This window comes from Haliaeetus albicilla, chromosome 2, assembly GCF_947461875.1.
Source record: "Haliaeetus albicilla chromosome 2, bHalAlb1.1, whole genome shotgun sequence".
Lineage (NCBI taxonomy): Eukaryota > Metazoa > Chordata > Aves > Accipitriformes > Accipitridae > Haliaeetus > Haliaeetus albicilla.
The window spans coordinates 65,083,411-65,106,140 of NC_091484.1; positions in this window are offsets into that span (position 1 = coordinate 65,083,411).

Here is a 22,730-nt window from a genome sequence, read left to right on the forward strand (position 1 = left end):
TTTCTATTTCATTGTTTAAATGGGTCACATAAAGTGGAAGAACTTCAGTATGCAGGAACAAGAACAATCCTTCACAAGCCCCCTAAAACTCTTCTTAATGGCTATGGTGTCTTAGAGAGTCAGGAGAACAGGGCTTAAATTCATTAGACAGAGAAGGGAATTGAACCCAGAACCCCATATTCTAGATGAGTGCCCCAGCCTCTGGAAGTTCTGGAAAATAGGGGTGAGGAATAATAGCATTTCCTTCTCTAGCTGGTTTTTGAAAGAACCCATTATAGAAACAGGTTTTTACCTAGCTTTCAGAGAGAAATCAGCACAGCAATGGGAGCAATGTGTGCCCACACCCTGGGGATCAAGAAGGGAAGATGTGGAACTCATGTTTTATTGTCATTTCTTACTACCTAATTTAAGAAACTCCAGTTCAGCAGACCATGCTGTTTTAGGTAGAACTTCCTACAGGATTCTCTATCTCAATGCTTTGGGTACATAGTAAACCTGGATGCATAACTTAAAGACTAGATGCTATGGTGCTCTAAAGTGCAATGTTTTTATTGACCTAATCTTAGGATTACAAAATACCAGTAAAACCTAGGTAGTAGCTTTCCATCAATTTATTTTGAATGTGATCATATGGTCTCAGATGTTACGCCCTAGGGTCCACTACAAATTTCCAAACCTATTCTAGGTGAACTTTGGGCATTTTGATTACATTTCATGTTATTACACTTCCATTGCAGTTCAGGTCTGAAATACTGATTGTTATTTCCGTTGTCTTTATGAGGTTTTGGGGGTAAAGCATTTTATAATAAATGATGGGAATTTTCTTTATCTACTAGTATAGTATTACTACTGGGACATAGGCTTTGGAGAAATATAAGTGTTTCAGGTTTAATGCATCCTTTTATATACTGACCTATGTTATCATAATGTATTTAACATATTTTTTTAAATAAACACAGTCATATAGGCTGTAGATCAATGAGTTTTACTTACACAGGAAGATTGATTTTCTGGAAGCCTGAGGCTTAAATATGACTAACTGCTTAGTTTAATTTGTAGTGAAATGTTTGCACTCTTACCCCAGTCATTTCACTTGTGTAAGGCAGCCTCTTCACAGTGATGGTTGCATTACAGTATATGACAAAAGTCTGAGATAGGCTTAATATAAGTTAGAATCAACTTAATACAAAATGACCCACAGAATTTCCACAGGGACAGAATATAGTCTTTCAGCAGCTGGCAGAATAATTCCTTATGAAATTATATCAATTGGGATACTGTAACTTCGAAAAGAGCATAATATATTAAATGTCAATCAACATGAGTTTATGAAAATAGTTCTTGTCAAACCAACCAAATGTCTTTCTCTGATGGGATTATAAACTGGGTTAATAAAGGTAAATAAAATTGGTACAATATACATAGATTTATGTCAGGCATTCATCTGAGCGCCCAGCAAACATTTCTTTAAGAAACTGTAATGACCAAAAATCAACACAGCACACATTGAGTTTATTAGAACTGGCTAACTGGTAGGTCTCAAAATGTAAACAGTGAATCATAACTGAACATATATGGTTTTTGTGATCCTTGGAAGAGTGAGGAGGAGCTGGCCTGCTCTATCTTCTTTGTATTTTGTATCTGTGGCCTGCTCTATCTTCTTTGTATTTTGTATCTGTATGGCTGTGACTACATTAATGGGTCCAGTTCTGGAGTTCACTGTCTTATAAAATTGTCTGCAAACTAGGGAGGGGACAGGAGCAATTTGGGGGAGAAGTACAGGAATGGTTAAAGGCAAGAAAACAAGGATTGTAAACTCAATTAGTTCAATCTGTTTAGTTTATCAAAGCAAAAGTTAAGAGATGACATAATCACAGTTTATAAGTATCTCCATGGAGAAAATACATTTGATAATTAGAGGTTCTTGAGTTCAACAGACAGAGACAAAACAAGATGCAGTAGGTGGACACAGAAGCTGGAAAAAATTCAGTTTTAAAGGCATTAGTTTTATGAAGAAGGTGATTAACCTCTGGAACAATTTAAAAAGAATTATGGCAAAACCTTTGTCTCTGAAAATCTGTAACTCGGAACAGGATGACTTTCAGAAAGATTGGATTAGATTAGCACGGTGGTTCCTCACAGTTTTATAATCTAAGAAACACTGGGGTGACTTAACTATTCAGTCTGCTTATGTTTAAATGGATATCTGCCATTTGTATCTTTACTATTTTGTGCTGGCTCAAAAGTGGTAGCATGGACCAAAACCCCTCTCCCAGATGAGAATGTGTTTATATGCTGGTGCATTTTGTGGGTTGCCATAAAACTTAAACTACCCCTTGAAGTAGTTCAAAATGAAATACAGTCTCTGGCAGCAGCAGGATGTACACAGCTGTAGCATGTGTGCCTGTCATGTCATACCCCTAGCAAACATTCAGATCCTGGCATGCATTTTCTTAACATAAATAGTTTAGAGTACATGCTCTGAGAGAGAAAAAAATTGCTCAGTCTACTGTAGTAACCCTGACCAATGGGGATTTAATGCCCTCTTTAGAAAATCCATCTCAATGACACAACTCTGCTGGCTTAGTCTATCATTTAACAGCTCTCAGAAGCAGCTCAATGGCCTGGTCAAAGTTTGGACTACAAGCTGCCCAAAGGTAATACCAGACTGCGTGCCATGTGATGGGAGTTTGCAATCTCTATCTCTGAGAAGAATGGGGTCAAAGAGTCTATTTTAGCCATAGAATCATAGAAGTGTACATATATTTTAATGACTGAGGAAACTGGATTCGAGAGCCTTTTTGTTGGTGCTTCTCCACTGTGGTGGCGCAGCTCTGACACAGGGAAGGAAAGGGTGCCTCATCCAGCCAACTGGCAGTGCTCATTCCCACCTCCCCCCATCCAGACAGCTTCACACCTGGATGCTCTAACCTGGGCTTTGTTAGCTATACTTCTGCCATTCTTAATGCTGTCATGTGGTTAAAAGAGAAAACATGTGTGTCACATTTTTTGAGATTATTCCTGTCTTTTTGGCCGTGTTCTAATTTACATCATTGCATTCTTCCTCTACGTTCTTCCTTGAGTTTCAGTCGGTTGCAGTATTTCTTCATATTTGGTTCCTAATAGTACACAACTACCATAACATGTAGAAAAAGAATGTAGATGTCTCAAAAGAAAGGATTAGCCATTATATGAATTATAAGGATAACTGTGGTTTCTCCAGGACATAAATCAATCCACATTCTTCAGGATATAAATCATATGCTAAATGTCTGAGACTTAAAGGAGAAACCTCCCTCACCAACATGTTGTTGCATAATTGCCTATTATGGACGTTTTACGTCTTCCTCTGAAGCATCTGGTACTGGTACCATTAGTTTGATCTGGAACGACAATTCCTGTGTGCCTTTGTGGAGCATTAGTGTGACAGTTCAGCAGCTGCTCTATTCCATCTCGTACAGGGCAGCCAGATGTCCCACAGCTTTAAGGTTGTTCCACTTTTCAGCATCCTACTCTGCTTCCCTTGCTTGCCTTAAGGAAGGCTAGCTAACCTTATATTTTGACACACTTGTGCTATCTACTGCCTTTCACATTGGGACATAAAGTCACCTGTAATATCATTGTGACACAGAAGGAAACTGGTCACAGTCAGGGAATTTTTAGAAATCTGGTACTCAGGAAAACATACAGAAAAATAGTATTGCTCTCTAATTTCATATCCTGTTTTATTTCTTTCTTTTGCAAGAAGAGATATGTGTTGTAAATCACAATCATGGTAACAGTGATCACTATAATTAATTTTGTATAATGATTTCCATTCAAGTCCTTTGTTTTTAGTAGTTCTCAACTTTCTAAAGCTTTCACTTATTGATTCTGAATAAGGGAAAGAGATGAAAAAAAAACCCCAAACTAAACTAACCCCTATATTTTTCTTTATTACTAAACAGGTTTGGTCACTGTTTTCAAATGGCTCTGCTACTCAAATAGTTGTGGGTAAACAGCTGCCATTGAGATTGCTGTAGACATTTTGAAGTAGATTTTTGGGTTTTGAAGCTTGGAGCATATAAGTATCTCATGCTAGAAATGCTGAGCAGATTTTTCAGAAAATATCTCGGGACAAGTGTGATAAGTGAAGAAAAATTGCAGGTATCATCCATGATGTCTATCTTGGATGTCCTAAGATGACTGAGATGACCTAGGGAGTCATCCTGAGAAATTGCTGAAAGGTTTAACCACGGGGTTAAACTTTAGTACCAATGCATGGGCTATCAGCTTATAAATTATTTAACTTTTTCTAGCCACGAGCAAGGTGGGAAGACATAAGGTGAGGTTCAGAACATCGGAAGATGTCTACTTCTGAACTAATTGTCCCAAGCTTCTTTACAGTCAGTGGTGATGTAAACAATAGGGTCACTGGAATCCATTCTAATGTAGACATGCAAAAGAGGTTGCATGAATTGCTTCCTAAAAATACCCATTTTTGCTAGCTAAAGGGAGATTGGAATGAAGAGCATAGGTGTCTACATTAAGATGCCTAAAGTTTAGAGACATAGTCCAACCGATATTCATTTTGATCCACATTTCTTCCATCTTCATCCTTGTAAGATCCCTAAGTTAACATTTTTACAGAGTTCAGTTAGTCCTCTGCTTTTTTTTTTTTTAAACTGGAATCTCTAATGAAACACATATGACAATGTTTAGTCCAAACAGGAATATGCATATCTGTTCTTCTTTTCCTTATCCTTTGTCTTATTTGTCAGCTGGGTACTACATATAGTGGCCGTGAAGGTTTAAATGTGTGAGTGTTGCAGTGAAAGTCAATGATTTCAAGGTTAAGCTTGCTGATTCACCTCACCATTGGGGCAGTGGAAGAATAAGCTTCCATGTTTAACAGCAGTATCAGCTTATGCTCTTCCTGCCTCCCCGTTTAAAAATAGCCCAGCAAAAAAATTGCAGGTCACTTTTCTGTTCCAGGTCACTGTCTCACCCCAGTCCAGGTCACAGACAGCTATTCCAGCCATGCTGAACGTGTGCAGCGGGTACAAGCTGGTTAAACTGGCAGTGCCTCAGAGGGAGGTGTCAAAAATGACCTGAAAAAGAAAGAAGGCAGTAAGGTAAGAAAATATGCTGATGATACAAAGTTATTCAGACTTGTAGGACAAGGGCAGACTGTGAAGTATTACAAAGACTGAGTGACTGGGCAATAAAATGATAGATGAAATGCAATGTAGATATATGTAAAGTGATGCACATAAGGAAAAGCAGTCCCAGCTCTACTTATAAAATTGTCTCTGAGGTGTATTAGGATTTGAAAAGGTCCAGAGAAGGGCAAGAAGATGATCTCTTTTTTTCTGAAACGGTTTCTGCACAAACAGCAACTGCATAGACTGGAGCTCCACAGCCTGGAAAAGAAACTTAGGGAGGATTTGGTAGAGATCAGTATAATTATGGGTGACGTGAAGATAGACAGCTCTCTTTCTTTGCCAAAAACAAGAACTGGGGCCATCGTGCACACATAAGGGCCAGGTTCAGAACAAACTAAAGAGGGTGGTTCTCCATGTGGCGGGTGATGGACCTGTGGGACAGCTTGCCAGAGGGAGTTGTGCATAAAATTGGCCTATCAATAGGCAGCTGGACAAATACTTGCAAGAATTGCCCTCTGGAGAATACTAAATCGGAAAATCTCATCAAGATGAGGAAATCCTTGAGCTGAAAATAGTTTCAGTCTGAATATGCAAAGCATTACATATGCTTGCTCTTCCTTGGATTTTTACCTGTGGATACTGATGGACACAAGATACTCAGCTAGATGGACTGTTGGACTAAACCAGAACAGCTGGTTTTGCATTCATCTAACTATGGCCTTGTGAGTAGGAATTTCCCCTTTTGCTGTGTTTTGCAGTAGTCACTGTGCTGGCTGCCATACAAATATGGAGTCAAGAGATAGTCCTGTCGTGGTTGAACCCCAGCTGGTAACTAAGTACCATACAGCTACTCACTCACTCTCCTCCACCCAGTGGGAAGGGGAAGAAAATCAGGAAAAAAAAAAAGTAAAACTTGTGGGTTGAGGTAAGAACAGTTTAATAGAACAGAAAGGAAGAAACAAATAATGATAATAATAACAATAAGAAGAAGACAATAGTAATAAAAGGATCGGAATATACAAAACAAGTGATGCACAATGCAATTGCTCACCACTCGCCGACAAATGCCCAGTTAGTTCCTGAGCAGCAATCTGCCCCCTGGGCCAGCTCCCCCCAGTTTATATACTGGACATGACAGCACATGGTATGGAATACCCCTTTGGCCAGTTTGGGCCAGCTGTCCTGCCTGTGTCCCCTCCCAACTTCTTGTGCTCCTCCAGCCTTCTGGCTGGGCATCAGAAGCTGAAAAATCTTTGGCTTAGTCGAAACACTACTTGGCAACAACTGAAAACATCAGTGTGTTATCAACATTATTCTCATACTGAACCCAAAACATAGCACTATACCAGCTACTAGAAAGAAAATTAACTCTATCCCAGCTGAAACCAGGACAAGTCCTTATCCCCAAAATTTTATCTTAATGGCAAAATGAAACCTGTGTAGGGGTAGATGGGAAGAAGTTTAACCAAGGAACCAGTTCAGCAAGTTTTTCCACACTCTAGCTTTACCATGTATAAATGTGTGAATAGGAGCCAGAAGATAATTAGGTATTAGAGTGTATCTATAACTGTGTTTTGTTGAGAAGCTCTTAATTAATTTATCACTTCTAAGTTTTTTACTTCATTCTTAAACATCCATATAAAGAATTTCATACTTCAAGAAGATTGTTGATAAGTTTGGGAGTGCACTGAGATGGAAAAGCACTCTAACTAAAAGCAAATATGACCACTTTCAGGAGAGACACCACCTCCAATTACCCAGTAAGACTCTTTCTGTATTATTCTCAGAAACACTATATTGTGGCAGAAATAAACTGTGGAAATGATTAAAAACCAGTGATGCTAGACTAAATGTTTTCTAGTTAGATCAATGAATATGAATATGATATGGTGTGTGCCAGATTATATATAATTTCATATGATGAACAAGGAATGCAAAAATGTATGCCTGTGCTAGTATCCCTGTATGACTACACGAATGTCTGCGTGAGTTGTTCTGTTTGCATATATTTAGGCATTATTTTTACACTGACAAAGAACATACATGTGTGAGCACTCATGTCTTCCTACATATGGCTGAACTATCCTATTTTCTATTTTCTTTCCTTTCTCTAAAATTTAATTTACCTTCTGCTTCCTTCACATACTTTTTTTAAAGCAAAAAACTTTTCTGTTTTACAAGTCTTCTAGGATTTTCTTTCCAGGACATTTTGGGAAAAATAATCAGGCAAATCATTCCATGCAATTTAAAACCCCCAATATCAAAATAAACGTGAAAGAAACTGAATGGGGAAGGAAAACAGTACTGCAACTTTTGTCCTCTGATCAGCATTTTTGCTGTTCAAGACTTCCTGAGTGGTAAAATAGCTCAGCCACCCATGCAGTCAAGTCAGAGGGCAGAAAATTTTTATATTACTCAGATTTCCTCAAGGGGATGACCACACTGTGACCTTTTTGCATTCTGTAAAGCTCTGTGACTCAAAGACGTTATGATGCTTCTATTTTAAGGAGTTTCTCCAGTGAACATTCAGGCTTTCCTCTGTGACACTTTTCAACTCAAGGTGGGTAAAAGCATCTTGCCAGATTTGGTAACCTAAGGTCATTCTTGGACTCCCAGTATTAACATTTGATTAGCTATAATAGTCTATTTTACTGTCCAAACTGTGCTTTACTTATGTAACTCGATGCACTTGAGTAGCCCCACTCATTTCAAGCTCTGATGTAAATGAATGACTCTACTTAGAGAGTAGAGTCGTCTGTAGAGTCATCCCATCTGTTTTTTTCTAGTACAAGCCTGGTAAGCCTTTTTTAATTAATCTGGAAAAAAAAACCCCTTCAAGGCTTGTAAAACAGCAACATGTTCCTGTTAAAAAAAAAAAAAAAAAGATAGCTGCATGGTTAGGATATAGACTGCAGATATATTTAAAAAACAAAAACAAACAATCAAGTAGGTGAGCAAATCATTAATGTTAAATTTATCCTTAATTCCAGGACTGAAGATTAAAGCCTTTTAGGATTAAAATAATAAATAAACAAATGCAAACATGAATTTCAAGATGAAATTTCGTTGTGACAAGTGCTGTAAGCTAAAATGAACAATTTTTCAGTATTGTCCTGATGTGCTTCATTCTGTTACTTAACAAACATAGTTACACACATCAAAGAGAACATTTAGAAATATACAGCAGATTTTTCTTCCAATCGTATGTATCTAAACTGTGTATAGCAGGAGAAACCATTCTCACAGTTTAAGAAGCAGGGCAATTAATACAGTTTTTGCAGCTTGATGCCACATATAAAAGTGATGATGGAGTAGTTTATGAGGAAATGGAAGTAGGTACTGTACACAGTATATGAATAAATTGAGAAATATTTGATCAATTAGCTCATTGTGACACTTTTCCTCACTTTGCATGGTTGCTTTACTGCTGATTGCATTGTAGCTTGGCACAGGGAGCTGGTGAGGAAAAGAAACACTCAATTTATGTAGAAAAACAAGTGAGAGAGGAATAAAAAGTAACCTGAGTGCCTCCCATAACTTGCCTGTCCCAAAAGCTGTGGTCAGGTGGGAGACAGGTAGTCTCACATCCTTGTTTTTCCTGCACTCCAAAGAGGACGGAGCAGGCAGGGAGCCATGGTGGGACCATGCGTTTGATTCACAGCTCTTATACAGGCTGCAAATGCATTTTCTCCTGACTTCCCTGCCAGCCTCTGTCCCTGGGCTTTGTGAACCAGGTGGTGCACACACATAAAGAGGCAACGGTGTAAATGTCATTAAAGTGAAAGAAGAAGATTCACCACCTCATACTCTGAAACTGTGTTATATTTCCATATTATTCTGGGTTATTTGTTATAGTACATAAAAGCTAAATACAGTCTATAACATTTCCTAAGATGTGTTGTGGGTTTTAAATAAAAACAAGGGAAATGTAGAACATGGCATCTAAGTGGCATTGAGCATCTGACCAAAACACATGTAAGAGTAGCTATTCAATAACGTTGGTAAAATGCTTCCTATGTAATGTAAAAGTTAGAGCAATTTACTTACTTGTGTAGAGACATCTAGTGCAGTTTTATGCAACTCAGGGTATGCAGGACACCAGTGCAGGTATCGCACAGGACCTAGGTGAGACCCACAGCTTTCTGGAGAGGCCTCTGGAGGCCACACGTGATACTGGGGGTTTCTAACACCACCCTACGAACCCCCTGCTCATGTGTCTGCTAAAGGTTCATCATCCAGTGTCGTACCACTGTCGGTCATCTCTCCTGTCCCAGATGAGCTAGTCTGGATGAATTTTCCCTCTTTCCATTGAAGGAACCTAGATGACTAAGTAGAGTAGTCCCTGACATGGCTAAAGGTAATGAATGTCAATTGCACTCTCTGCTAGAATATTATTAAAAAAGAGTTGCCAAATCTATGCAATAGTTTGTATCTATACAATACAGCTCAGCCATCATTCATCCCAGCCGACCAGGGTTATACCACTAGTTCGATAGCCTGAACAGACAAGGGGCAGTCACGAACTTCTGTGGTCTTGTTGCGGCTCTCACAGATAATCCACAAACATTGAAAGGGGAGAGGATCCAGTGCCGACACCATCTTTCTGGGGCTGCGCAAAAGTAGTTAAGACAGCTTTCTTAAGTTAAGTATCAAAATTGATTGATTATTTAGGTATTTAAACAGGCATGGACTTTCAGGTTTAATAAATGCAGTCATGCCTCAGTTTATTGCCAATCAATGTGGCTAAAAAATACCTGGGGACTCAAGAAAGGGAAGGCAACAGTTTGCAAAATGCTGTTAAGATTAAAAGCATTGCTTAGCATCTTACACAAACTGAAGTTTGCAAGAAAAGAGCATGTTTTCCAGTCAGCTTTGATGGTGGAACAGAGAAAGAAAATGCTACTCTACATTTCCTGAGAGGAGAATCACAGATTCTGCTGAATTCTCTTTTATCTATGATTGATTGAATTATCCATTGCAAATAGTGTTTGTTGCTAATTTGGCCGTTTTGCAGTTCATGAATCATTCTGGAAACAATCCTGATTTCTACAAACACATTTGTTATTTGTAAGTATTCACTGCACAGTTTTATGTGAACAGATTTCAGCCTATTTTTTTTGTTCTCAAATTGTTAGTGTCATCTATTCACTATTTGAAGTGTTTGACTGGTCAACCAAATCACATACTATTGTCTGCACTCCCTGATTGGGTAACTGAAACTTATAAATACAAGTATAATGAATAGCAAATGATGAATAGCAAATAGGGTATAACAAATATTGGATCATCTGAAATTTCATACAAGAAATACATAATTCATGTAACTTTTAGGACTCAAACATTTCCCTGAATACCTGGCAGCTTCCAAAAGATCCTGGAACTATGAGTAATATATGTCAGAAATATCAGCAATTATACTCTCCATTTTACTAGCATAATATTCAAGACTCAGGACTTCCATGGGTAAAGAAATGTTGAACATACTGGCTAAAGTGCATTTATCCGTATTTACGAATGTGTAGATGTGATTCATTATTATTTCCAACCAATATTCTAAATATATTGTTAAAGTACCGATGTATGAAACTAGTACATGATGTTTTTCAACCAATAACAGGACATGGCTTCTTCATATGTACCAAAATGGAATAGAGGAAATGAGCAGAGACAGGGAACATGTTTTAAATTGAGATTTGATGAGGTAGAAGAAAACAGTTCCAGATTGCAGGAGCTTCATGAAAGAAGATTTTTGACTAACAACCAGTTTTAATATTGTTTCTAATTTCTTGGTTTTTTTCTGTTCATTTCTTCTTTATGTCTTTAGACATGAAGTTGTCACATATTTATAAATACATCCTGGTGCAGTGAGATTTAATAACTAACTGATTATTAATGCTACAGGTATTAGTTTTGCAGGAGAAAAGTTAGCTATAAAGAAAAACTGGTGATGGTTAGTTAGTTTTCTAACATTTCTCCATGGTTTGGATCCAGAATGCCAATGTACTTAATGCCTTGACCCAGTGGCCAGGAGGATGTTTTGGCTGTTTCAGGTGTAGTACAGGTAGGGACTGCCCCTCCACCTCTTGTGCATCCCTCTGCATCATTGCCTCTAACTCCCTCATGCACATACACCTCGTCAAGGAGGTGGATTCTTGGACAAAAGCAGGCTGGGCAAAGACAGAAAGGGACTTGGGCTTATAAGCCCTTTGAGTCCATCTGGGGATCAGCCAGCCAGACCTGCAAGGTACCTTCTGACCTATTCCCTAATGGGATCAGTCAGCAAAAATTAGCCAGGGCATCCTGTCATTGGTATTTGCAAAGGCTGAGAAACAAGTTCTGTGGAAGATGTAGCATTGTCCTTTTCACCTTTTTTCGCTTCTTTCTTTTTCTTTACTGCAGCATTAGCAACTAGCATTCATTTTTATGCAGAATAAGGGCAATGCCCCCCCCAAAACCAAAAGGTTGCAGTGAAGTAAGACATGCAAAGTCCAGCCCAGAAATCTAACAGACATGGAAATAAGCTTTATGACATCAAGTGATGGCTAGGACCAGTATACATGGAAGGATTTGCAACGAGGAGGAGAAGACCTTGGTAAGGGAAACTGCCATGGACAGCTTGAGCAAACTCAGTCCCCTCTCTTGAGATCCCCAGGATGTGAGTGAAAGGGTCTCTCTATGCTAAATATAACTGGATGTTGTGTAGGTAATAGTGGTATAAGCAAAACCGCAGTCTGCTATTTCAATCCCTCATCCAATGTTTCAGTCCTCATTTGCCTTTGGTCAGATCCAATCTTGTGTGGGAGATAAATATTTTCTCTAATTATATGAAAGGAAGGCATGGAGCCTAACTAAATATACAAACATTAAAAAAAATAATTTATACATAAGTATGAAATACAGTACTGCTGTCATGATCTGTTGATTAGTTTAAGACTATCAGTTAAAGGATTATATAAGATCGAAGTTGCATGGTTGTTACCCCTTTTGGCACAACCACTTAGCCAAATGTCAGTAGCCTTGCTTTCTGAAGAAAGGGAAGGAAAACTTCTTGGGTACATTCTTTGGTGTATCTTCTTCATTTTGAAAGATGACACATCATAGGGTCTTTCCTGGAGCTCACTAGCTACTGCTAAGAAATCCCCAGCCTTTCTTTCTACCAAGTTCCATGGCAAAGCGATGTTTTCTCTATTTTCTTTGGCCATGCCCGTAACTACTTCTCTCACTCTGATGGCTTTATACTCACTTCTGCTGCTGCAATACATGTCCATAGCTTGCCATGCCAGCCTTATACCCCTGCAGTTATAACCAGTCAACCTCAAGCCACAGGTAGTAGCTTTTGATTAAGCCTTGCTGTGTGACCCACTGCCTTGGGCAATGGCTTCTGTTGTTTCTAGGAATCTCGCTAAATGTAGTTTAATTACTCCTTTCCTTAAGGCTGAGTGATGGTTGTTTAGCATGACCACTGCTTAAGCCAGTTCAATAATTGTCTGGAGGCCAAAAAGTCACTTGAGAGCAGTCACTCATTTTTTTCCAGTATAACAATATTATTATTTCCTGGCCTTGCCATATGGGCTACACAGGAGTGGGACACATAGCCAATTAACTGAGACAAAGGTTTAACTTAAAGCAATAACGATAGTGCATTCAGTGCACTTTGGAGCCATGGTTATCATTACTGAATTATAAATATTAATAACAGTTAAACACATTGTCAATGGTGCAGCCATTAAACATCTGCTACCTCTGTTACATGGTGCTTTTTAGCTGGAGTTGAATCTCTACTTTGAGGCATATGCAAGTGCAATGATATTTGTGACTATGTTACCCAAAGTTCTGGTGTCTCCATAATGGCATTTTGACTTCAATACGGCTAATATAACACATATACTTTTCAGAAGCGTCTGTTTTTTCCAGATTGTTGATAAGGATTATTGTTACCAATGAATGTAGAAACAGAAGACAGCATCCGCTGATGCTTGCATTGCAGGCTCAGGGCTTCAGGCACAAGGGCTGTGCCAACATGATTTGGGCACAGAACTCCCTCACAGGTGCTCCACAGGAATGCAAGAATTACCTCCTCATCATCGATACATTGTGGTACCATGCAGAAATCATATCTGTGCCTCAGTGTGACCAACAAATGAGTTCCTTTCATGAAAAGAATAATTATCTATTTTTTATCTAATAACATGTTGAAGGCTGTACCAGTCTTCTCCCAAGATCTGATTTTCTTGATATCCAACAAGATGTCCTCTGCAAAAATTGTTAAATACAGATTATTCTGAGAGGGATCATTTATTTATAATTTTTTCCTTAGGAGTGAAGACTATTATTATTTTTTTTTAATCTCTGAGCACATAAATGAACATGCAACTGTGCATAACACTTAGGAAGCTGAACAGCAAGAAAGAAACTTTACTCTAGCAGACTTTATTTTTGAAGAGTTTCATTTGGTGCTTTTATCACAGGTAAATGTACCTTGACAATATCACAGAAGCATACAATCATGGAATGGTTTGGAATGGAACGGACCTTAAAGATCAGCTAGTTCCAATCCCCTTGCCACAGGCAGGGACACCTTCCACTAGACCAGCTCGCTCAAAGCCCCATCCAACCTGGCCTTGAACACTTCCAGGGATGGGGCATCCACAACCTCTCTGGGCAACCTCTTCCAGTGCCTCACCACCCACACAGTGAAGAACTTCTTCCTCACATGTGATCTAAATCTACCCTCTTTCAGTTTAAAGCCTTTACCCATGGTCCTGTTACTACATGCCCTGCTAAAGAGTCCCTCCCCATCTTTCTTGTAGGCTCCCTTTAGATGCTGGAAGGCTGCTATAAGGTGTCCCTGGCACCTTCTCTTCTCCAGGCCGAACAACCCCAACTCTCTCAGCCTGTCTTCATAGGAGAGCTCCTCCAGACCTTTGATCACTTTGTGGCCCTCCTCTGGACCTGCTTGAGCAGGTCCATGTCCTTCTTATGTTGGGGGCCCCAGAGCTGAACACGGTACTGCAGCTGGGGTCTCATGAGAGCAGAGGAGAGGGAAAGAATCACCTCCCTTGACCTGCTGGTCATGCTTCTTTTGATATAGCTCAGGATGCGACTGGCTTTCTGGGCTGCCAGTGCACATTACTGGCTCATACTCAGTTTTTCATCCACCAATACCCCCAAGTGCTTCTCCGCAGGGCTGCTTTCAATCCATTCCCCACCCAGCCTGTGCTTGTGCTTGGGATTGCCCTGACCCATGTGCAGGATCTTGCACTTGGCCTTGTTGAACTTCATGAGGTTCGCACAGGCCCACCTCTCAAACCTGTCAAGATCCCTCTGGATAGCATCCCTTCCCTCCAGTGTGTCAACCACACCACACAGCTTGGTGTCATCGGCAAACTTGCTGAGGGTGCACTCAATCCCACTGTCCATGTTGCTGACAAAGATGTTAAACAACACCGGTCCCAATACTGACGGCTGAAGAATGCCACTCATCACTGGTCTCCACTTGGACATTGAGCCGTTGACAACAACTCTTTGAGTGTGACCATCCAGCCAATTCCTTATCCACCAAGTGGTCCATCCGTCAAATCCATGTCTCTCCAATTTAGAGGCAAGGATGTCACGCGGGGCACTGTCGAATGCTTTGCACAAGTCCAGGTAGCTGACATCAGTTGTTCTTCCCTTGTCTACCAATGTTGTAACCCCATTGTAGAAGGCCACCAGATTTGTCAGGCACAATTTGCCCTTAGTGAAGCCATGTTGGCTGTCATCAATCGCCTCCTTATTTTCCGTGGGCCTTAGCATAGTTTCCGGAAGGATCCGCTCCATGATCTTGCCGGGCACAGAGGTGAGACTGACTGGCCTGTAGTTCCCCAAGTCTTGCTTTTTTCCCTTTTTAAAAGTGGGGGTTATGCTTCCCCTTTTCCAGTCAGTGGGAACCTCCCCAGACTGCCACAACTTCTCAAATATGATGGATAGTGGCTTAGCCACTTCACCTGCCAGTCCCCTCAGGATGTGGGTATACATCTCATCAGTTCCCATGGACCCGCACACCTTCAGGTTCCTTAGACGGTCTTGAACCTGATCTTCTCCTACGGCGGGAGGTTCTTCATTCTCCCAGTCCCTCCATTTGCCTTCTGCAACTTGGGCGGTGTGGCTGGAGCACTTGCTGGTGAAGACTGAGGCAAAAAAGTTGTTGAGTACCTCAGCCTTCTCCATGTTCCGGGTAAACAAGTCTCCCATTTCCTTCTGGAGAGGGCCCACATTTTCCCTAGTCTTCCTTTTATCACTGACATACCTATAGAAGCTTTTCTTGTTGTCCTTGATGTCCCTGGCCAGATTTAATTCTATCAGGGCTTTAGCTTTCCTAACCTGATCCCTAGATGCTCAGGCAATTTCTCTGTATTCCTCCCAGGCTACCTGTCCTTGCTTCCACCCTCTATAGGCCTCCTTTTTGTGTTTGAGTTTGTCCTTGAGCTCCTTGTTGATCCATGCAGGCCTCCTGGTGTTTTTGTCTGACTTCCTCCTTATTGGGACACATCGCTCCTGAGCTTGGATGAAGTGATCCTTCAATATTAATCAGCTTTCTTGGGCCCCTCTTCCCTCCAGGGCTTTATCCCATGGTACTCTACCAAGCAGGTCCCTGAAGAGGCCAAAGTCTGCTCTCCTGAAGTCCAGGGTGGAGAGCTTGTTGCATGCCCTCCTCGCTACCCTAAGGATCTTGAACTCCACCATTTCATGGTCACTGCAGCCAAGGCTGCCCTTGAGCTTCGCATTCCCCATCAGGCCCTCCTTGTTGCTGAGAATAAAGTCCAGCATGGCACCTCTCCTCGTTGGTTTCTCTATTACTGGAGAAGGAAGTTATCATTAGCACATTCCAGGAACCTCCTGGATTGCTTATGCCCTGCTGTGTTGTCCCTCCAACAGATATCAGGGTGGTTGAAGTCCCCCATGAGGACCAGGGCTTTTGAACGTGAGGCTGCTCCTGTCTGTCTACAGACGGCCTCAGACACTCAGTCTTCCTGGTCAGGTGGCCTGTAGCAGACCCCCACTACGATGTCACCTGTCCCTGCCCTCTCTTTAATCCTGACCTATAGGCTGGTTCCTCCTCCATCCCCAGGCAGAGCTCCATGCACTCCAGCTGGTCATTGACATAAAGGGTGACACGGCTCCCTTGTCTTCCCTACCTCTCCTTCCTAAAGAGCCTGTATCCTTCCATTCCAACACTCCAGTCATAGGAGCCATCCCACCACATCTCCATGATGCCTATGAGATCATAGCCCTGCAAGTGTGCACATGTCTCTAGCTCCTCTTCTTTATATGTTTGCATAGAGACATTTAATTTGGGCCCCCAAAGAAGCTGATTTACTGGCTGGAGTGGCTGGAATTCCTTTGTGCTGCTCTTCATTGCTCTCCTGCTGACCTCTCCAGGCTCTGAGCATCTATTGCTGGCACTGGCATCAAACTGGTAGGAGTGGGATGGATTGAGGTTCTCATCCCCTGGCAATTTTAGTTTAAATCTCTCTTCACCAGCTTGGCAAGCCTATGACTGAAGAAGCTCTTCCCCTTCTGTGACAGATGAACCCCATCAGCCCCCAGTAGACCACGTTTCTCAAAGCAAGTCCCATGGTCTAAGTAGCCGAACCCCTGGCTGTGGCTCCAGTCCTGTAAGATTCTGTTGATTTGCCAGATTCAACTGGCCCTTTCAAACCCCTTCCCTTTGACCAGGAAGATTGGTGAAGAAACTACCTGTGCTCCAGAGTCCCTTACTGCCGCTCCCAGGGCTCTGTAATCCTTCTTGATACTCCTCAGAAAGCTGCCTCCGGCTGTACCACTGGTGCCTGCGGGAAACAACAGCAGCGGGTAATAGTTGGTGGACTGTACGAGGAGTGGTAGTCTCTCAGTGACAGCCCTGATCCGAGCCCCCGGTAAGCAGCACACCTCTCAAGAGAGTGCGTCAGGTCAGTAAATGGGTGCCTCCGCACCTCCCAGAAGAGAGTCGCCTACTACTGTCACCCGCCACCTTTTCTTAGTTGCGCTGTTGTTATAGGGGAGCAGATCGGGCTGCCTGACTCAGCTCCAGCGTCTCTTCTGATGTGACGGGTCTTTCCTCTTCAGTCTGCAGAGCGGTGAAGCGGTTCTGCAAGGGCACCGCAGGCTTTGGGGGAAGTCTCTTTCTCTCACAGGTCCTAGCCATTGCCAGCTTCCATTCTTCTGCACTACTGGCCCCCGTCCCTTCCCTGTGTGCTGATGGGGGAGTTCTTGGCTGTTTGGCCGTGGGCTGTGGGTCCACTGCAGACTGCACTTGGAACCAGCTATCTAACTCCTTCTCAGCCTCCCCAATGCTACACAGCCTTCTGACCGCCTCCTGCAGCTCAGTCACCTACTGCAGGAGGTCCTCCACCTGGGCACACCTTCTGCAGGCAGGAATGCTGCCTGTCCCTGCCCTAGGAGAAAGGTCTAGGCACTTTCTGCAGTCTGAGGTCTGCACGGCAGCCTCTCCCTTCAGCCAGAAAAAGAAAGAAAATAATTTCATCTGCCAGATCTTTTTCACAGAATTACTTTGTTCCAAATCTAAAGCCCAGTGGGGAAGAAGTGATTAACTCCCAAGGTCATTTAAGCATCAAACTGTACTCCTGGTAAGAAAAAGCCCTCTCAGAAGGAAAAACCAATGACACCATTATTCTCAAAGCAGGTGTGATCAGAATTTTGTAAAAGCAGAGAGAATGCAAACAGGAAAAGAAAGGAGGAAGGAAGGGTGTGAAAAGTACAGCATGTTAATACCTGCATTCCTCCTAATTTCATAAGGAGGAAGAGAACAAACCAGGTTCCAGTCCATAGGCAAGACATTATGTGAACAGATACTGTGTTAAATTGGTTTCAAATCTAGAAAGAACAGTCTAATCTGTTAATCAAGTAAAAAGTTAAGAGGTAACTTGGTCTAAAAGGGAGAGGCTATGTATAGTAAATTCTTAAATTCAGCAGATGAAGTGCCAATAAAAAAGGACCAAAGGCCAGGAAATGTTAGCTAGAAATGAAATACATTTTTAGTATGCAATGGAAACAGCTACTGTAACGACTACCAACTACCAGAATCCAAAATCTTTAGTAAAAAAAAATAATCAAGTGACCATGCAATATTTTTATACTATGACTGAAAGGAAGTTTTGTTGATCTGAATTTAAACTCAGACTTGTTTGGGATTCTGCTTTGAATCTCAGTGTAACTCCATTCTGCTACAAGCATACATCTTTAGTAAATCTCCAAGGACTTTTGGAGATAAAAATATTTACACATCTCTAATATTTTAGTTCTTGATTTACATCGAAATCCTATGTGGTTAGTTCCCATGTATATTAAACAAAAAAAGAAGGCTAGAATTCAATATGCAATATTCATTCAGAGTGTAATCGAATCAATGGTATTAACTATACAGATGAATTTAGCCACTATAGGATTACGGATAAAAACATATTTAGCAGAAGCAATAAAATAGCAATTTAACATATTAAAGAGCAACCAGCAATTGGACATAAATAAAACAGAGACAAAAGCAGACCCCAGCAGAAACAGAAAGTGGAAATTGTTAAGTAAACTGTCTAGTTAAACAAGCCTATCACTATGCAACAACACCATACATTGCCAACTTAGAGCTCAGTTGAAGGTGTCACAGTGTAAATGTCAGGTCTAAAAAGAATGTTGTATAATTTGAAAATCCATCACAGTGATGTTAAGTAATTTTACAGAAAAGTGATGGAGAGCTGTAAGAGTGGATACCACCCAAAGAAGGGTAAGCGTTCACCATAGTTCAGTGGAGGTAGTTGTCGCAGGAATATTAGCTTAGACCTTAATTGTTTTCTAAGTATGTTTCGTTGCTTCTTGCAGTGATTCTGTTTGGGACACAGAGGATGAATATCACTTACTGTGGATGAATCTTTCTTTTGCAGTAAATTTCTAATTAAAAAAAAAAGGGGGGGGAAATGAGTGAAGGATTCTGTCTCCAATTTCCCAATCCATTCTTGCTATCCAGGTAAACTGAGTCACTGTTTAACACCTACTATGATTTACAGTTCACATTAGATGTTTCTTTGTACAGTATTTTGTAGATGCCAACATCCGAAAGCGAAAACTAGCAATGTTTTTGGCTAGAAAATAAGAATATACCTCTGTATGTATTGGGTTTGGTGAGCTTGTTGGCAGGATGAGATAGTGAACTGCTCCAGTGAGTACACACCCGGGATGGCTGGCACACACCAGTTGCTGCCCTTGCTTTGTCTTGAACTAGAAATTCCTGCACCATAGGTATCAAGTTGAAAGTTAAAAAGTAAAGGTGCCATACTTTCACTGTGTTAATAGGAAGCATTCATCTGTGGTACTTGCTAAAGGATTTAATGCCACTATATTCAGTCTAAAACTAGCTTGGGGATAATCTGATAAAGTTAAATTCACTAAATTTATAAATATTTGCATGTTATTTATTCATATCCTTTACATGTGTTTGCCCTGATAACACAAGCCTATGTGAAGCAGCTGTCAGCAGCCACCAGAATCTGCTTGTTCACTGCTTTTTGCTGGAAGCCAAAAACAACTGCCCAGGCCCCATGAATACATGCAGTTCATTTATCCCAATTAGAAACTAATTTCAGGCAAGTGCCACTAACCAAGAACAATGAGAGACAGAACAAGAGAAATGATCTACAGCAGTGCAGTAAACAAGGAAAGAAATAACAAAGGAATATTGAGAGATCCCATAGAAAGTGGCTTCTTTTTGCCAAGTTATAGATAATATGTTGTCCCAGTTTTCACTGGCAGAGAGTTAATTTTCTTTCTAGTAGCTGGTATAGTGCTATGTTTTGCATTTAGCATGAGAATAATGTCGATAACACACTGATGTTTTCAGTTGTTGCTAAGTAGTGTTTAGACTAAGTCAAGGATTTTTCAGCTTCTCGTGCCCAGCCAGCAAGAAGGCTGGAGGGGCACAGGAAGTTAGGAGGGGACACAGGCAGGACAGCTGGCCCAAACTGGCCAAAGGGGTATTCCATACCATGGGACGTCATGCCCAGTGTATAAACTGGGGGAGGTGGCCTGGGGGGATCACTGCTCGGGAACTAACTGGGCATCAGTTAGCGAGTGGTGAGCAATTGCATTGTGCATCACTTTTTTTGTATTCTAAGCCTTTTACTATTATCATTATTTGTTTCTTCCTTTCTGTTCTATTAAACTGTTCTTATCTCATCCCATGAGGTTTACTTTTTTTTCGATTCTCTCGCCCATCCCACTGGGTGGTATGGGAGTGAGTGAGTGGCTGTGTGGTGCTTAGTTCCTGGCTGCGGTTAAACCACGACATAAGTCTTTCTGCTGCTGAGGTTTCTGTTATTTGTGCAGGCACATCAGGCTCAAATTTTGAACTGAGACAGGGTGTTTATCTCTGAGTTTGCAAAACTCAGATGAGAATCTCGCATGAAAATGTTTTCCTCTCTAGTTGCAGTCATAAATATTGCAGGAATAGCCTTCTTCACAGCCTGCTGGCATGCCTACCTTCTGCACTTGGCCAGCAAGTCTAAGTGCTAAAGCACTTAAAATTTTCAGAATTACATAATGTTTTGTTCCAATTTGGACTGAGATTTCAGGAGGGCTCTTTCTCACTTGATGACTGGTGCTCATCTCTAAGCTAAACGTAAGTGCCTACATGCACCTGATCCATAGTTTTACGAACTGCAATTTCCCTTTTATTGGTTCTTTTTAATGCTGATCATAGTTTTTCATGCTTGGGTGTCTTAACTTGTGCATTACAGTGAAAAGGCCAAGGTCGTCCAGCCACTTATGCAGACATGTAAACAAAGTGAATAATGAAGCACAAATTTGATAGCTACCACCATTCTATTGACATGTAAACCTGCCTGTCAGGTCAGCACGAGTTCGACAAGGTTTTCCCTTGTCTTCATTTTTATTTGTTTACAATTTTGCATGAAATGTTAGCAGTAGCAGTGTAGAATTATGGTACATCATATGAAAACAGAGCAAATGACTTCATTTCACATAATTTTTAAAATAACTATAAAGAGCCATTAATCAGTTCTAATTGAAATGCATCACCTTTTCAGGAACACGGTGTCACCCATGTGTGTTGTAACGGGAGTACTTGGCACTTCAGGTTTCATTACAACACACAGTCTAGTCTAGGAGAGAAATTACTTAAGATATGAATTAGAGCAACAGAACTTTTATTAATATGAAACTATGCAGTGAAAGGATATTGAAAATGTAACAAAATCCCTAATTTGTATACTGTTTGCCTTATTCTCTAAATGAAACTGGTTTTTGGTTAGCCATTTCATTATAAGATAAACAGGAGATTCTAATCTGGAAAAGATGTTTAAGTATAATGAATGCCAGTACAGCTCTTTCTTACTTATTTTTAAAATAACATACTGAGAAATGATGATATGCTGTACTATGACACCATAAACTAAGTAGATATAATCAAAGAATATTAAAATAAAGTAAAATTTTTTTTTTTCAGAGTACAATTGTTTTGGAATTCTGTTTTGCAGAACATTTGCTATTCTTCTGATTTGAAATTAAAAACAATCAAGATCTCAAAAACCCATTAAAGGTGGATTTCCAAATCTTGATCACATCCAATGATAAAGTGTACAAATCCTATTAGAAATAGTAATTATTTTGGGGGGAAAAAAAACAAACAAAATTTGCATAAATTTGTTAGCTTTTCAGTGCAAAAATTTGAGACAAATAAGATTTCAGCAGGCAAGGTAGCTACCACTAGACTATCAACAGAGGGAGATTAAACTGTACTTATGAGACCTTCAAACTTGTGTCCTGCTTCACAAGCACAGTTTGACTTTCAAATGACACAGACTAAGTAGATGCTACAGATCACTGCACTTGCTTGTCAATGTTACCTGTGATGCTTAACAATTAGTTTGGGGACTTAAATTTGCAGGAAGAGATAATTATGTACAATAAGACTTAGGAATCCTTGTTTGACAATGATGATACAAATGAAATACTTTTCTATGTACTGAGGCACAAGTTTCATCCATGTGTGCCCCTCTCTTCCTCCCTTCCTTCCTGTTCTCTTCTTCTCTCCCTTCCCCCTGCTCTCCCTCCCTTAGCCTTCTTGCTTTTTCCCCTTTTTCTTTTTTCATGGCAGGATGCCTCACAAGCTTTTAGGGTAAGGCAACTGGAAAGGAAACTTAAACACTTCTGTCATCCTAAGTATGCAACATTAAATCTGCTTTAGAGAACATTTAATAAATTCACTTGTTTTTTTTAAAATATACTTTATATTTTGGAAACGAGTACCTCACACACTCACTAGGGTCAAAACTGGGTTGGTCCCTTTTGTTGAAATGATTTATATGATGTCTTTTTTCCGTTATATAAGTATTCATATATAATGAATGATGTATATTTTCAAAACAGTTATGTAGCTCACTACTGACACAGAAATTACAGATGGCCTATGTTAAAAATGCTTTTTTTTATTATGCATGAGATTTATATCAAAAATCTTCAGCTGTGTCAGAATTAGACTTAAACAAAGCTTTTAGTTTTAGAATAGCTTCTCATTGT